Raw genomic sequence first — 6,559 nt, 5'->3', positions numbered from 1 at the left:
CACACACACCAGACACACACACACCAGACAGACACACACACCAGACACATACACACAGGGGCACAAGTGAAGCAGGCCAGGTCTGGCTGGGCGCAGGGGCTCACACCTGTCATCCCAGCACTCTGGGAGGCCGAAGCAGGTGGATCACCTGACGTCAGGAGTTCGAGATCAGCCTGGCCAACATGGAGAAACCCGCATCTCTACTAAAAATACAAAAATTAGCCGGGCGTGGTGGTGGGCCCTGGTAATCCCAGCTACTTGGGAGGCTGAGGCAGGAAAATTGCTTGAACCCGGGAGGCGGAGGTTGGAGTGAGCCGAGATCACGCCACTGCACTACAGTCTGGCGAGAGAGCAAGACTCCATCAAGAAACAAAGAAAAGAAAGAAAAAGAGAGAGAGAGGCCAGGTATGAATAAAGTGGGTGAACTGTATCAATGCCAACAGCCTGGTTATGACATTGTAAGACTGTTGCAAAATGTTACCATTGGGAGGAAACTAGGCACAGTGCTATTTCTTACAACTGCATGTGTTTCCAATCATTACAGCAAAAAATTCAATTACAAAATATATATATTTTTTGAAACGTGATCCAGAGTGCAGTGGCATGATTGCAGCTCACTGCAGCCTCAAACTCCTGGGCTCAATTACTCTTCCTCCCTCACCTCAGCCTCCTATGTAGCTGGGACCACAGGCACGCGTGACCACACCCGGCTAATTTTTTTTTTTTTTTAGACAGAGTCTTGCTCTGTCGCCCAGGCGGGAGTGCAGTGGTGTGATCTCAGCTCATTGCAAGTTCCGCCTCCCGGGTTCACGCCATTCTCCTGCCTCAGCCTGCTGAGTAGCTGGGACTACAGGCGCCCGCCACCACGCCTGGCCAGTTTTTTTGTATTTTTAGTAGAGATGGGGTTTCACCATGTTGGTCAGGATGGTCTCGATCTCCTGACCTCCTGATCTGCCCGCCTCGGCCTCCCAAAGTGCTGGGATTACAGGCGTGAGCCACTGCGCCCAGCAACACCCGGTTAATTTTTTATTTTTTGTAGAGATGGGGCCTCACTACATTGCCGGGGCTGGTCTCAAGCAATCCTCCAGCCTTGACCTCCAAAAGTGCTGGGACCACAGGCATGAGCCACCGAGCTTGACTATTCTCATCTTGAGGAACGATGCTGCTGGTGACCCCCCGCCTACATTTCGTGCCCAGGCAAGGGCCCTGCCTGCCTCCCCTGTGTCCTGGCTGGAAGTGGTGGCTGTGAGAGTGTCTCAATGTTGCCTGCCTGGCCCTAGGCCCACAGGGAAGGGATGAAGTCATTCCTGGGAGGGCGGGACTGCTGGGTGAAGGACCAGGGGCTCTGCAGGGGTGAGTCAAGTTGGCCAATGAGCCCCTGTACAGAGTGGCCAGGGCTGGAACCCACATCATCATGTAGCCTCCTTGCAAAGGGGGAACACTTTGGTTTGGTTTTGGTTTTTGTTTTGTTTTTGAGGCGGAGTCTTGCTCTGTCTCCCAGGCTGGAGTGCAGTGGCGTGATCTCAGCTCACCTCAACCTCTACCTCCTAATTGCTTAAACTCCTAGGGTTCAAGCCATTCTCCTGCCCCAGCCTCCCAAGTAGCTGGGACTACAAGTGTGCACCACCACGTCAGGCTAATTTTTGCATTTTTAGTAGAAATGGGTTTCACCACGTTGGCCAGGCTGGTCTCAAACTCCTGACAAGTGATCCATCCTCCTTGGCCTCCCAAAGTGCTGGGATTATAGGCGTGAGCCACCGCGCCTGGCCAGGTGACACCTCTACCATGCAGATAAAATGCTGCAACACAGCCCTCAACCCTGTTTGTGTTTCTGACGGCTGGGGGGCGGCAGGGACTCGCTGACTCCAAGCTGGGCACTCTCCACACGTCTACGGAAGGGGATTTGGGAACCTGAGGCCTCTGTGGCCCCCCAAACCAAGGCTGTGGGGGTTGACCAACCCCCTTTACTTTTTCTTTTCTTTTTTTCTTTTTTAGAGATGGAAAAGAAGATGTTTTTCCGGGGCCGGGCGCGGTGGCTCAAGCCTGTAATCCCAGCACTTTGGGAGGCCGAGACGGGCGGATCACAAGGTCAGGCGATCGAGACCATCCTGGCTAACACGGTGAAACCCCGTCTCTACTAAAAAAAATACAAAAAAGTAGCCGGGCGAGGTGGCGGGCGCCTGTAGTCCCAGCTACTCGGGAGGCTGAGGCAGGAGAATGGCGTAAACCCGGGAGGCGGAGCTTGCAGTGAGCTGAGATCCCGCCACTGCACTCCAGCCTGGGCGACAGAGCGAGACTCCGTCTCAAAAAAAAAAAAAAAAAAAAAAAAAGAAAATGTTTTTCCATATGTTGCCCAGGCTGGTCTCGAACTCCTGGGCTCACTGAATACACCCATGTCAGCCCCTTAAAGTGCTGGGATTACAGGCGTGAGCCACCGTGCCTGGCCCAGACACGCCCTTTTTTTTTTTTTTTTTTTTGAGACAGAGTTTCACTCTGTCCCCCAGGCTGGAGTGCAGCGGCGCGATCTTGGCTCACTGCAACCTCCGCTTCCCGGGTTCGAGTAATTCTCTTTGTCAGCCTCCCGAGTAGCTGGGATTACAGGCACCCACCACCACGCCTGGCTAATTTTTTCTATTTTTAGTAGACATGGGGTTTCACCATCTTGGCCAGGCTGATCTTGAACTTCTGACCTCATGATCCACCCATCTCAGCCTCCCAAAGTTATGGGATTACAGGCATGAGCCACCGCACCAGGCCGACAAGCCCTCTTTGTTAGTGTCTGTACCTTCTGCCATTTCGCAAAAGGTGCTCACAAAAGGGAAACTGAGGCAGGGCATGGTGGTTCACACCTGTCATCCCAGCACTTTGGGAGGTCAAGGCAGGAGGATCACTTGAGCCCACGGACTCCAGACCAGCCTGTGCAACATAGTGAAACCCCATCTCTACAAAAAATGACAAAAATTAGCTGGGTGTGGTGGCGCACACCTGAGGTCACAGCTACTCGGGAGATTGAGGTGGGAGGATGATTTGAACATGGGAGGTTAAGGCTGCAGTGAGCCATGACAGCACCACTGCACTCCAGCCTGGGTGACAGAATGAGTCCTCATCTCAAAAAAGGGAAACTGAGGCAGGGGAGCACTGGAGCTGTTGCCCTCACACTTCATACGGGGAAACTGAGTCTCTCTTGGGGTGGTGGGATGAATGTACCCCAGGGCATCTTCCCAAGGCTGCCCACAGACCCCAAACCTTGCGTGGCAGGGAGTGAAATGTTTGCTTGATAGAAGGAACGAACATAGCTAGAAATGGAATGAATAAGGCAGGTGCCACTGGGGAGTCAGTGAGTTTCCAACCCAGGGGTGCCAGCTTCTATCGGGCCACCCAAACCCCGGGTGGGAACACTTGTGTCAGCGGGCCCCCCAGCTCACCCAGGCATCCCCGACACAGGGAACCAGCCCTTCCACCCTCCCTCCCTTCCTCTCTCCTGCAAGCTTACCCCAACCCAGCTTTGACCAAGGAGGTAGGTCCTTCCTCACGTCTGACTTGATTCCATCACACTTCACTTTAAACAGGTTTCTCATTCTTCAGGGTGAGTCAGAGACCAGGACAGGCCACAGGGTTGCCTTTGGCAAGAGGACAATTAAAGGCCAGAATGAAAGGGGCAGATTCAGCAGTAGGGATCCCTGTGGTTAGTGACAATGGCAGGAAATAAAATCTGTGTGAGTCCTTCCACTCTGCAGAGGGAGGAGGGACATCCTGCCGGCCTCCTCCCGGCCCTGGGGCAATAAATCAATCCTCAACACATTTTGTTTTTGTTTTGAGACAGAATCTCGCTCTGTCACCCAGACTGGAGTGCGGTGGCACAATCTCGGCTCACTGCCGCCTCCATCTCCTGAGTTCAAGTGATTCTTCTGCCTCAGCCTCCCAAGAGCTGGGATTACAGGCGTGAGCCACCATGCCCGCCTAATTGTTGTACTTTTTAATAGAGACGGGGTTTCACCCTGTCGGTCAGGCTGGTCTCAAACTCCTGACCTCGTGATCCGCCCGCCTCAGCCTCCGAAAGTGCTGGGATTACAGGCGGGAGCCACCGCACCTGGCCGATCCTTAACACATTTATTGAGCACTTATTGTGTTCCAGACCCTATGCAGACTTGATCCTGTTGACTCTTTAATTCATTGTTATTATTACTTTATTGTTTTTTACAATAGAGACGGAGGTCTCACTATGTTGCCCAGGCTGGTGTCAAACTCCTAGCCTCAGGCGATCCACTGGTCTCAGCCTCCCAAAGTGTTGGAATTACAGGCATAAGCCGCTGTGCCTGGCCATTATTATTATTATTAATTGAGACTGGGTCTTACTTTGTTGCCCGGGCTGGAGGGCAGAGATGAGATCATAACTCACAATAGCCTCAAATTCCTGGGCTCAAGGGATCCTCCTGCCTCAGCCTCCCAAGTAGCTGGAACTACAGGCATGCACCACCACGCCTGGCTAATTTTCGTATTTTTTATAGAGATAGGGTCTCATTATGTTGTCCAGTGTGGTCTTGAACTCCTGGGCTCAAGCAATCCTCCCACGTCAGCCTCCCAAACTGTTGGGATTACAGGCATGAGCCATTGCATCCAGCCTAAATGAAATTATTATTATTATTATCCGTCCAGGTGTGGTGGCTCACACCTGTAATACTAGCACTTTGGGAGGCCGAGGCGGGCAGATCACCTGAGGTCAGGAGTTTGAGACCAGCCTGGCCACCATGGTGAAATCCTGTCTCTATTAAAAATACAAAAATTAGCCAGGCATGGTCGTGGTCACCTGTAATCCCAGATACTTGGGAGGCTGAGGTAGGAGAATCACTTGAACCTGGGAGGCAGAGGTTGCAATGCGCCAAGATTGCATGACTGAACTCCAGCCTGGGCAACAGAGCAAGACTCTGTCACACACACACACACACACAAAAAGGCCAGGTGTGGTGGCTCATGCCTGTAATCCCAGTACTTTGGAGGCCGAGGTGGGCAGATCATGAGGTCAGGAGTTCAAGACCAGTCTGGGCACCATGTTGAAACCCTGTTTCCACTAAAAATACAAAAAGTAGCCGAGCGTGGTGGCACACGCCTATAATCTCAGCTACCCGGGAGGCTGAGGCATGAGAATCGCTGCAACCCAGGAGGCAGAGGTTGCAGTGAGCCGAGATCTCACCACTACACTCCAGCCTAGGCAACACAGCGAGATTCCGTCTCAAAAAACAACAAAATAAAAACGATGGCACTGTGAACGGGTCTCTTGACTATTTCTCGGTCTCTCGGTCTATATCCTCCCAACTCAGGCTTGCCCCTCGCCGCAGTGGGGCTTAAGGCAGTTGCACCTCGGCACAGTTTTCTTCGTGGTTTTAGCTTTTTCTGGAAAATCAGCTTAGTCTGCCTACCACAGCCGCTCTGCTTCCTGTGGTAAGGCCACTTTCCCTGGGCACAGAGAGAATCCTTGCCCCTCTAGCGCCACCTCCCTTTGTGGGATTGGCACTGGCCACACTTCTTACAGAAAAGCTCTTGGGGCTGGGCGCAGTGGCTCACGCCTGTAATCCCAGCACTTTGGGAGGCCGGGCGCGGTGGCGCAAGCCTGTAATCCCAGCACTTTGGGAGGCCGAGACGGGCGGATCACCAGGTCAGGAGATCGAGACCATCCTGGCTAACACGGTGAAACCCCGTCTCTACTAAAAAAATACAAAAAACTAGCCGGGCAGCCGGGCGCAGTGGCTCAAGCCTGTAATCCCAGCACTCTGGGAGGCCGAGACGGGTGGATCATGAGGTCAGGAGATCGAGACCATCCTGGCTAATACAGTGAAACCCCGTCTCTACTAAAACTACAAACAATTAGCTGGGCGAGGTGGCGGTGCCTGTAGTCCTAGCTACTCGGGAGGCTGAGGCAGGAGAATGGCGTGAACCCGGGAGGCGGAGCTTGCAGTGAGCTGAGATCCGGCCACTGCACTCCAGCCTGGGCGGCAGAGCAAGACTCCGTCTCAAAAAATAAATAAATACACACACACACACACACAGAGTTAGCTGGGTGTGATGGTCCGTGCCTGTAATCCCAACCACTCAGGAGGCTGAGACAGGTAAATCGCTTGAACCCAGGAGGTGGAAGTCGTAGTGAGCCGAGATTGCACCACTGCACTCCAGCCTGGGCAACAGAGGGAGACGCCGTCTCAAAAAGAACCTGGGTTTGACCAGGCGCGGTGGCTCACACCTGTAATTCCAGCACTTTGAGAGGCCGAGGCAGGGGAATCACGAGGTCAGGAGATCGAGACCATCCTGGCTAACACGGTGAAACCCCGTCTCTACCGAAAATACAAAAAATTAGCCGGGCGTGGTGGCAGGCGCCTGTAGCCCCAGGAGGATGGCGTGAACCCGGGAGGTGGAGTTTGCAGTGAGCCAAGGTCACGCCACTGCACTCCAGCCTGGGCGACAGAGTGAGACTCTGTCTCAAAAAAAGAAAAGAAAAGAACCTGGGTTTTCGGAACGTTCACCATGTTTGCAGGAGCGCTATTGGCACGGGAAAAAAAAAAGTTTG

This window comes from Piliocolobus tephrosceles, chromosome 21 (assembly GCF_002776525.5).
Source record: "Piliocolobus tephrosceles isolate RC106 chromosome 21, ASM277652v3, whole genome shotgun sequence".
NCBI lineage: Eukaryota > Metazoa > Chordata > Mammalia > Primates > Cercopithecidae > Piliocolobus > Piliocolobus tephrosceles.
The sequence above is the reverse complement of the archived record's forward strand: the minus strand, read 5'-3'. Positions refer to the sequence as shown.